Source organism: Leptosomus discolor, chromosome Z (genome assembly GCF_034619465.1).
Source record: "Leptosomus discolor isolate bLepDis1 chromosome Z, bLepDis1.hap2, whole genome shotgun sequence".
In the NCBI taxonomy this organism is placed as follows: domain Eukaryota; kingdom Metazoa; phylum Chordata; class Aves; order Leptosomiformes; family Leptosomidae; genus Leptosomus; species Leptosomus discolor.
The window spans coordinates 5,750,203-5,760,449 of NC_141419.1; positions in this window are offsets into that span (position 1 = coordinate 5,750,203).

A 10,247-nucleotide genomic window follows, 5' to 3' on the forward strand; every position below is an offset into this window, starting at 1 on the left:
CCCGCTGACGGCTTCGGCCGGGCTTTCTGCAGCCCTCATGTATATTAATCGAGATGAATATTTATGCAAAGTTTCTTGCTCTTGAGCGGTTGCTCATGTGCAGGCGTGATCCGGCTACTGCTGCCGGTTTCGGCAGTGAAATGGCTCCCGTGGCCGGAGGCTGAGGGCAGCCCTGCAGTGGGAAGGGGCAGGCAGGCAGGGCTGGGTGTAAGTTTGCTCCTTGCCAGGCTGCTCTGGCTCAGAGAGGATCTCCCAGCACATTGGGATCCAGAAGGATTTATCCTCGCTGAAGCCCTGGGATGGAGCAGGGCTGCTTTCTGGTGCGTGGAGAGACGGGGGTGAAAACCCCACAGGTGTCCCACGCACTGGTTCCCCACCGATGCTGTGCTCATTCCTCGATCCCACCGGTCCGGGAGGCAGCCTCTGCACCCTCACCCAGCAGAAACTCCCCCAGTTTCTCCCAGAAACTCTCCCCAGCGTGTCTGGCCCAGAGCCTTGAGTCCTTCGAGCTGGTTTGCTTCGTGCCAAGGCATCATCTCCATGTTGGCGCAGATGGACATGGATCAGCCCCATCAGTCCATCCTTCAGCACACAAAGTGCCTGGAAAAATAAAAATGAAGATGCTGAGCTGAAACCCATCTTCTTGGGCACAATGTCCACGTCTGTAGGTCTGGGAGCCGCTTGGGATTGGCGGCTGGCTGTGCCGCCGTGGCAGCGCTCCTCAGTCCAGAACAAACCCCGAAGTGAAATTCATTTCAGAGCTTATTCATATCCTTCCTCTTCTACTCACCGCGCGGGCTTCCCTCACTCCTTTTGCTTTGCTTTTCTCCCTGCCACCTCTAGCAGAAAATTTCACGTGAAGGTTCCTCGGAGGGGAGCAGCGGCCGCGGGTGCTGGGGCTGGTCCGTCCATCCCGGTGATGGTCACCAAGCGACTGGCGAAGGCTCCTCCGCCGGCGCTTGCTGCCTCTTCCCATTAGAGTGGATTATCTTCCAACCCAAACTTTCCTGTTTATCGCTGCTTTTGTTTTTCCACTGGAGCAATTCACAGCGAAGTTTATGGGAAGTGATTCAGACAGGCGGCTGCAGTTACCGGCTTCTCGGGGGCTGCCTTCTGCTCCCGTCTTGCCCCGCGGTTCGAGCCGAGATGCTCCTGCTAAGCCATTCTGAAAAGCTGCTACTCTGTGCCCTGCTCGGGGGAGACAAGCCCTGGGGATCGGGCCCATCAGGGACCACGGGAGCTTGGGGGCTGGTTGCAGCACCCCTGCATTCTCCCAGCTGGGAGCTGGACTCGCTGTCTTCCCCGAATCCTCATCCAGGACCAGGCACAGAGGAGCTGCCACCTCGGTGACTCTCCCCTGTCCCTGATTTCTGTGCCAAATGAAGGGGAAATAAGAGCCCCGTGTTGGAAACGCAGTAGTGCCGGGTGCTTCGGGAGCCCGTGGCCAGCGGGGAGGATTCGGCCGGTCTCTGCCCAGCACTGGGTCTCCCAGTGGTGTCCACGGCAGTGGATGCTGTTAGCCACGGTGGCAGAGCCAGTATAATGATCGTGGCGGCACCAGGGACCTTGTGTCACCCTGGTGGGTTATTATTGCTTTAATGAACAGGTCTAATTCCATCCAGCAGGCAAAGCCCCGGTGTTACAACCTCTGCACGCGTGGGCTCTGCTCTAATTACGCCCTGTGAGCTGCTCTGCTTGCGCTGACACCCAGCCCCCCCAAATCCACAGGCACCAGTGAGGCCGAGAGCCCTGATCCGGCGTTTTCCCCATATCCCAGCAGTTCACGAGGGTGAGGAGGATGCTGGGGGCTCCAGGCACTCGCACGGATCACTGGGGAGATGCTTTGTTTTGGCTGGGGGTCGTCTCCAGCACTTTCCCAAGCCCTGCTGGGCCCAGGGGGCTGGGGGGGGGGGCGGGTGGTGCTGAGCACCCCTCTTGTCTTGCTTTGGGCTGGGGTTTTGGCTGGTGGCAGAGCTCACGCTGGGGGAAGGTTTGCAGGGATGCAGCAGCAACAAGCAGCTACGGAGAGCACCCAGTTGTCCTGGTAACTGTGGGTGCCGCCAGCTCCTGCAGCTCGCACCCCCCCCCCCCTCCCCCCCCAACAGCACCAGAGCCCTCCAACCCCTCCTTGCCACGGGCAGGGTCCCACCTGGGGCAGAGGAGACTTTTGGGGACGCTGCCTGCAGTAGTGGGGAGCCTGGGGCAGGGGAGGTTGGAAACGACTCCCTCGCTGGAAGGGCAGCAGCAGGCACAGGGGGATGTTACACGTGCAACCACGGAGCGTGGCCAGGCCTGGTGGCAGGGAGCTCTTGCAGGACAGAACGATGCAAGCCAAGCTGTGCCACAGCCAGCACCGGGGTCAGGGCAGAGCCCGCGGGCAACACGCAGGCAGCGCATCCGCATCGCGTCCCACATTGCATCGCATCCCGCATGGCATCCCGCATCACCTCGTGTCCTGCATCGCATCCCACATCGCTCGCAGGGCAGCGGTAGCTGGTGGCAAGTGAGGCGTTTGGCAATTTGGAAGGCTATCAAGCGTGCAGACCTAGTCGGCTGCGGGAGCAAATACCTCGCGGGAAGCAGAGAGTGTGACCCAGAGCGCCGTGGGTTTGGGATCGCCCTTGTGCTGAGCTGCAGCCGCTGCAATGATCTGTATTTACAGAGACGGGCCCTAGAATACCCTCCGGTTATGTCTGAGCTAATGATGTTTTTCTCCCTGGGGTAAGGCACAGCCTGAAAAGCTGGTGTGCTTCCTTTCAGCCCTGACCCGGAGGGGATGAGTGTCTGTCTGGGGACACTGGGTCAGGCACCCACAGGCTGCAGGGGAGGACTGGGAAAAGGGAACAGCTGGGGAGGGAAGGAGCTGAACTGCACAAAGGTCTCAGGTGGATACAACGCTGCTTTTCCAGCAGTGCTGGGCTGGATAACGGCTGGTGCTGAGCTACAGATCCCCGGGGTGCTGAGCAGTGGTTCTGGTGGTGCCCCCTGCTACTGGGTTTCTGCCTCTGTCGTGCCCAGCTCCAGCCGAAGGCTGCAAGGGGCCACCCGGAGATCTATGCACCCCCGGGGCTGAGCACAGCGCATGCAGCACCAGGCAGGATGCGGCCAGCAGAGGTGGACGGGTGAGGCGATGGGAACACGCTGCATTTCCAGCTGCGCTGCTCCCGCAGCGTGGCGGTGAGGCCGTGCCGCATCCTGCTGGGCTGCTCGCTGCGGGGCTGGGGCTCAGTGGTGGTGACACCCCGTCCCCTCCAAGGCAGAGCTCGGCCCTGGGCAGGACCCAGGCTGCCGTGGAACCTCTGTGCCGGCTGCTCTCAGGCACCCACAGCCCACCAAGACGCTCAGGTTCACCCCATCTGCGCACGGCCTTCACACGTGAACCTGCAGCTCTGCAGCTCCCCACCCCAAACACCACTGTGGTTCTGGGAGTCTGACATCCTCTGTGTCACACACACTCGTGCCACGTTTGTGCAACCATGGGGTGTGCCAGCCCCATTTCTCACCTGGGGCTGATGCTCCAGGTCTCCCTGCATCCCACACACCCCCCCCCCCCCCCCGCAAAACAGGCCGCACCAAGGCCTGCACGTGCGTGCAACACGGCTGCTGGCAGGGAGCACATGTGCCCTGCACAGGAGGGTGCCACGCACGTGCGTGTGCACGCCACAGCACCCACCGATGTGCACGGCCCACGCAGCAGCCAGCACGAGCAGACCCCTTGGGCGCACGCACAACCTTGCACACGCACGCACGGCCCACGCCTGTCCACGCACGAACCAATTCACGCGTGTGCGGGCACACACCTGCAGCCTGCAACCCCCCCACCCGTGTGCGTGTGCATTCCCCCCCCCCTCCGCCTGCATGCACGCCCCCCCCCCCCCCCCCAAGCGCTGCAGCATCCCGAGGGTCACCTTCCTCCCCCCCCCCCCCCCCCGATCCGGGGGCGGCGGCGGTGCAGCGGGGCGCGGGGGGGGGGGGGGAGAGACCTACACACCCACCTCCCCCCCGTGCCCCCCCCCGCCCCTCCGCCCCCGGCCCCCTTAAGCCGGCCCCGCCGCCGCGCAGGCTCCCCGCCATGCCCGGTGCTGTCACACCGCCCCGCGCCCGGCGCATGCAGCAAGTGCCCGAGCAGCGCGCGCCGCCGCCGCCCCCGCCTCCCTCCCGCCGCCGCCGCCGCCACCACCGGGGCCCGGCGCGCCGCGCGCCCGCTCCCGGCCCCGCGCGCCGCCGCGCTCCCCCGGGCGCGCCCGGGCACCGGCTGCTGCTGCTGCTGCCGCCGCCGCTGCCGCCGCCGCCGCCGCCGCCGCCGCCGCCGCTCGGGGATGGCCAGCCCGCTGCACGCCGCGCCGCGCCGGGGCTACACGCGCTGCTGACGGAGCGCAGGTAAGGGCGGCGGCGGGGGAGCGGGGACCCCCCCCCCCACCCGTTGCACCGAACCCCCCCCCCCCCCCCCCAGTGCACCGACCCCCACCCCCCGCATTCCCGGTGCACCGAGCCCTGAGGTGCGGTGCACTCCGCTCCACCCCCCCCCGCCCCGACTCCGCGGCGCAGCGGGGGCGGCAGCTCGCCGGGGATGCGGGATGCGGCGGCCGGTGCTGCCGGTTGGCAGAGCCCCGGTTCCGCCGTGCCTCCCTCCCCCCCCCCCCCCCCCGCCCCCGCCCCCCGGCTCCCAGCCCCGCCACCCCCGGTCAACTTTCCTGCCCCGGCGGCGGGGCTGCGGGGCCGGGGAGTTGCAGCCGCGCCGCGGTACCGGGGATGCCCGGTGCTCGGTGCGGGCAGTGGCATCCCCGCGGCGGCCCCGGCCCTGCCTGGAAGTTGCGCGGGGCTGCGGCGGCGGGGCGGGCTCGGCACCGGGGCTGGCTGCGAGCGGCGGGCATGCCCGGGGCTGCCGGTCCTCCTCCGGGGCTACCTTTCCCCCCCCGCCGGGGGGTGCCGGTCTCTCCCCGCAAGCAATGCCAGGGCTCCGGCGGCTCCACGGTGGAGGGGCTGCACGCGTGTCGGTGGGCACATGTGTGTTGCTGGGCACACGTGTGGCACCGCAGTGCCATGGTGTGTCATACGCAGCAAGGCCATGGGCGCCCGGCAGCCTGCCGGCATCCCTGCCAGCCCCGGCGTGGGCACACGTGTGCTGCCAGCCCGGCACGCGTGGGTGCTCGACGGGTTGGTCTCTCCACGGTGGGTCTCACCCCACGCCGTCACCCCTGGTCGGGGCCCCGGGGAATCAGCACGCGTGGGCAGGCGTGTTGGCAGAGCCCCGGCCGCAGGCGGGCGGTTTTGCAGCTCTCCCCTGCGTGGGGGCTTTGTTCGGTGCCAGCGTGGAGGGCTGCGGGGAGCCTCCGTGCCACAGCCCTGCTGCTGGGGTGAGCGGCACCCGGGGACCGTGGGCGTGCGGTGAGGGCACACGTGGGCGCCCAGCGTGTGCCGGCGCGGGCACGTGCAGCATGCAGGTGGCAGCCGGATCTGGGGGGGAGTGGGGGAGCTGCTTCCCTTCTCAAGGGCCCTGCGAGGCCTGGGGTGCGTGGCAGGAGCGATGCCACATGTGCCCACGCGTGTGCCCACGCGGGTCACTTGTTGAAGCACGGGGAGGTTTTCCGTAGCCCCGAACGGTGTGTGTGCACCGCGCCTGCACGGTCGGTGCCGGGGTCTCGCGGCAGCGCAGCGTGTGGACAACCCTTTGCTTTTCTAGGTCAAGTCACTGCTGCCTGTGCTGGATGGTGCCTGGCAGCCGGGGCCACCGGTGATGTGGGGAGGTGGCCCCGGGGTGGCCGGGCTGGGCTGTGGCAGAGCATCTGGTCGGGGTTTCTGGCGGGGCGCTGCCAACGGCTGGGGTGTGCGTGGAGCCGGGTGCGGGGCGGTTATTTGGGACTGTCCTCTCCCCTCCTCGAAGGCGGCGGTGGCTGAGCTGAGAAGGGCTTGTGGGGAGGGAGCCAGCCTGCGGGGCTCGCAGCTGGCACCCGTGGGGAGGAGCAGGGCGGCACGGCTGTCGTCACCGTCACCTGGCTGCTCGCTGGCCACCCTCAGCAGGGAGGCTCAGCGCCCTGTTTCCCAGCGGGGTTTGTTACCAGTGGTACGGATGGCGGCGGATGCTGGAGTTGGCCGTGGGGCAGTGCCAGCCCCTCTGTGCCGGAGCCCAGAGCCTGGCAGTGGCTTCTCTTCAAGGCCTGCCCGGCTGCTCATCAAGCCTTGTCACCAGACCTTGCTTTGATCCAAGGAATCTGCAAGAAGCCAGGATCCTACAAATTTGGTCTGTGCTGGAGAGAAAATGGATACGGAGCTGGCACTGTGAGTGGTTTGCTCTCCAACCGGCAGCTGCGTGGCAGAGGTGCTCCAGCGCTGGCTGGGACACACTGCCTGCTCTTCCCGGCTGCCTCTGGCTCTTCTCAACGCCTCCAAGGACCTCCGGCAGTGCAGCTCTTCTGGCCAGTGTGACACCTCTGCTGTGCCAGCGTTGGGTGTTGCGCCGGGTGCCAGGCTCTTCCCGGAGAGCTGCGGTGGGCTCTGTCCCCCGCAGTGGGCTGATGGGCTGTGGAGAGCCCTGCCCTGGCAGCAGCCTCCCGCACAGAGCAGTGGGACTAGATGGGATTTCCTTCGCCTGGGCTGTTCCCGTCGTTACGGAGTCTCCTTGCTCCAGGCTCGACGAGGGCTGCAAGATGGGCTCCTCATGCCCCCCTGCCTGGAGGAAGATGATGCTCGGATGGACGGACGCACAGACCGTGGGACAAGCTGCTAGCTCTTGTCCAGCCCCCATGCAGCCCTTGGGGCTGGGCTGCTGCGATGCCTCAATGCTTCTCCATGGGAATTTGGGCCGAGGCCCTGCAAACTCATTTCCTACCAAGGAGCTGTCCTCTAATGGGGACGGGGCTGGCTCTGGGCCACCCGGCTTGGTTGCCAAACGTCAGAGGCTCTGTAGCTCCTCGGTGCTCACGGCCATTGCATTCCCGCCTCCCCCGCTCTCGTCCCGTCTGTTCGTTCTTGATGTCCTCCAAGAGCGGGATGGAGCCAGGCCCCTTCTCCTCAGGGCACCTTGGAGGCTCCTGGCAGCTCTGGGTCTGGCTGAGACAGTGGGTTACAAAAAATCCCCCTCTGGCGTGAGGATACATCCAGGCTACCACCCCTGCGACTCAGACCCCCACTTTGGAGCCCTCGTGGGGCTCAGCCCCCACTCCCTTTGCAGGATGGAGCTGATGGAGAAGAGGGAGCCGCATCCCAGCGACATGGAAACTACTTGGAAGAGGCCATGGGAGAGCGGTGGGAGCAGCTGCGGCTGCTGCAGCCCCTGCGGGTGCCCTGCTGCTGGGGGGGGGGGGGGGCGGGAGGGAGCTCACCTCCAGGGACCCCCACAGCCACAGAGGGGGAGGCAGCACATGCTGTTCCCTGGCAGAGCGTAATCCCTAATCCCAGTGGAGATTTCACTGTGCTGTCTCTCGGCCTTGCTTTTGGAGTGGAGTTTTACCAACAGCAGTTAAGTAAAATAAATAAAAAGGCCTGTGCTTGCCAGTGCTAGCGAGGCTGAGCCAGTGATTGGCAAAGCGGCACCATTAATTACAGCTCGGCGCTGCTGCCAGCCTGCCTGCTTCAGGAAAGGTGGTGGCAGCGCGCCGGGGAAGCCAGAGGGAGAGGGGGAGTGCGGGGGGGAAGGGGGAGACATGGGAACGCGGAGCCAGGGGGGAAACGTGGTCCCAGGCGCCGGGGGGATTGTGCCGCAGCGGGTGGAAGCGGCACGGATATCCTTCTCCCCGCTGAGCGCCCGTGCATGCATGGGAGCCCATGTGTGCACACGCATGTGCGTGCACGCGCCTTGCAAGAAGCCGTGTTTTCGGGGGGCGAGGGCTGAAGGTTGTGATGGCGGTGGAGTTACGCCGGCGCTTTCGCCCGGCGATGCTCACGGCGTTAATGAGTTGGCAGAGAGGCTGTGTCGGTGCGGCTGAGGGCCGGGCTGGGGTTTGGTGCTGGGGGTCCCTCGCGCCGGGAGGATGGGCGCCGAGGGGCCAGGGCTGAGTGCGGAGGTGGCGGAGGCGGCTTTGAAGTTCCCGGATGCCTTTGAACTGCTGGTGAAGATCCTGGAAATTGGAGGGTCGCAGACTTTCCCGGCGGGAAGAGCTCGTTACGGCGCTTTGTTCGATGGCGTCACCTCTGGGCAGGCAGCGATGTGCTCCCACGGGATGGAGCCCGTTTCGTGGCCACATGGCTACCGGCCAGCCTGCTCCTCCCCAGATGCCATTGCCTTTCAGCAGGGAGCGAGGCCGTTCCCACTGTGGTTCAACACCCCGGACTGCCCGGCCCTTCCTGACCCTTTGTCCTGAACCATCCTCGTGTTAGGAATTCTCATGGATCGTGTATTTTCTACAGCCTATTAAAAGAACACTGTCGGGTTAAAAACCGTGTCTCTCAAAACCCAAATCTCCTTTACTTTGCTATTAATCGTTTCTCAGATTATTAATGCCAACGGGGTTTAGTGCCGCCTGTTTATCACTTTGGGGGCTGGGTGGTTGTTTCTGGTTTTGCCTGGCTGGAGCGGGGCGGCCGTGGCCGAGGAGAAGCGCGATCGTCAGGAGCCGCCCCTTGCCGTGGCGGGGGGATGGAGCTGGACCAGGTCCATGCCGAAATCCCTGTTCAGGCGGAGCATCTTCAGGGGAAACAACCTGTTTGTGCGGTGCGAGCAGGGCTGGTGTGGAGCAGTGCCTCCTCCTGCTGTGCTGTGGCTGCTGGCGAGGGAGAGGCGAGCCCTGGTCGGATCCTGCCCATTACCGGAGCCAGGGGGGATGCGATGGCAGCGACGGAGAGGGACCGTGCTCCAAATGCAGAGGATGGAGAACCTGGGATGTTGCTTCCGCACGGTCGCTTCCCAGCTCTGTGATGGCTCTTTAAAAGCTTTAATTAAAAACCCACCCCCTTCCCTGCGCCCGGGCGGGGAACAAAGGCAAATGGAAGGGGCTGGAGCGGGTGCATGCAGTGGGCGAGCGTGCCAGCCTGTGCCAGCCGTGCTCCGGGTGCCATCCCCATCCCCGGGGAGCAGCGCCTGCTCCTGCGGCAGCCCAGCGAGGCCGTTGGGTGCACCGGGTCCCCGGGAGAAGCCGCCTCCCCCCATCAGCAGGCTTTGCCGGTGGTGCTGGGATGAAAACGCCGGTGCCCGGTGGTTTCTTCTGCCTGGACCGAGGCTGTTTTGAAGGGGCGATGGGCAGCGGGGCTGTGCCCTGGCACCCTGGCGAGGCTGGGCTCACCCTCGCCGGACCACGCGGACGGCCACGCTGCAGGGTGTGAGGTCCTCACCGCGGTGCCAGGTAAGGGGGTGACGGTGGCCTCTCCTCGAACCACTGGGCAGGTCCCGCCGGGTGACTCGGTGCCCCAGATGTTAAATATCTTCTCGGGCCCAGCTTGCAGCTCAGTGAAATATTTTCACTGCAGCAGCAACAGCAAGCGCTGCAGGGAGCGGAGCTGGTGCTGAACGAGCTGTATCAGATTTGATCTGCTCTTAACGAGCTCTGGCCTTCAGGAGCAGCTACGGTGCAGTGCCGTTCTCTCGGGCAGCTGCAGCCTTGGCTCCAGTGAATTTTTGGGGTGGGGGGAGGCTGCCCGTGGCCCAGAGCACCTGGGTCTTGCACAGCGCTGTGTTTCAAACCTGGGGAGCCCTGGGAGGTGCAGCGGTGGGTTGCCTGGCCATGCTCGTCCCCATCGAGCTTTCCAACAGCCGGTTTGCCCCAGTGGCAGCCGTGCTGGGCACCGGGAGGGACGGACGGATGGCGGTGCCGGAGCATCCCTCCTCGCCGCTCCCGGGCGAGGGAAGCAAGCACCATCTTGTGTCCCTGCCAGGCTGCAGGAGCCCCAGGAGCTCGCTGCAGAGCGGCAGCGTGTCCCTGCCTGACCTCCTCCTCTTCCACCTCCTCCTCCTCCTCCCATCCCAGGCTCTCCCGGAGCAGTGGAGGACTGTGACTCTCAGGGAGACCCTTCTCTGGCTTGGGAAGCATCAGTGGGGGATGCCTGTGGGGTTCCCTGCTCTGGCTGCCCCATGGCTCCCTGCTGCTGCCGTTGGGGGGGGGGGGCGGGGGGGGTGTCTCCTGTCAAATTCTCCGGGGTCTCCCGATGATGGAAGTGGCTGCAGGAAAAGTGGGGTTTTCTTTTGCCCCAGATCTCCCTGCTTACATTGCGGGGGGCACCTACGTGGATCCAGCCCCAGGCCTGGCTGCTCCCACCAGCTCCATCCCAGCCCCTTTCTCCCCATGCCTGCATGCTGCTGGCGGGGGCCAGCGGCC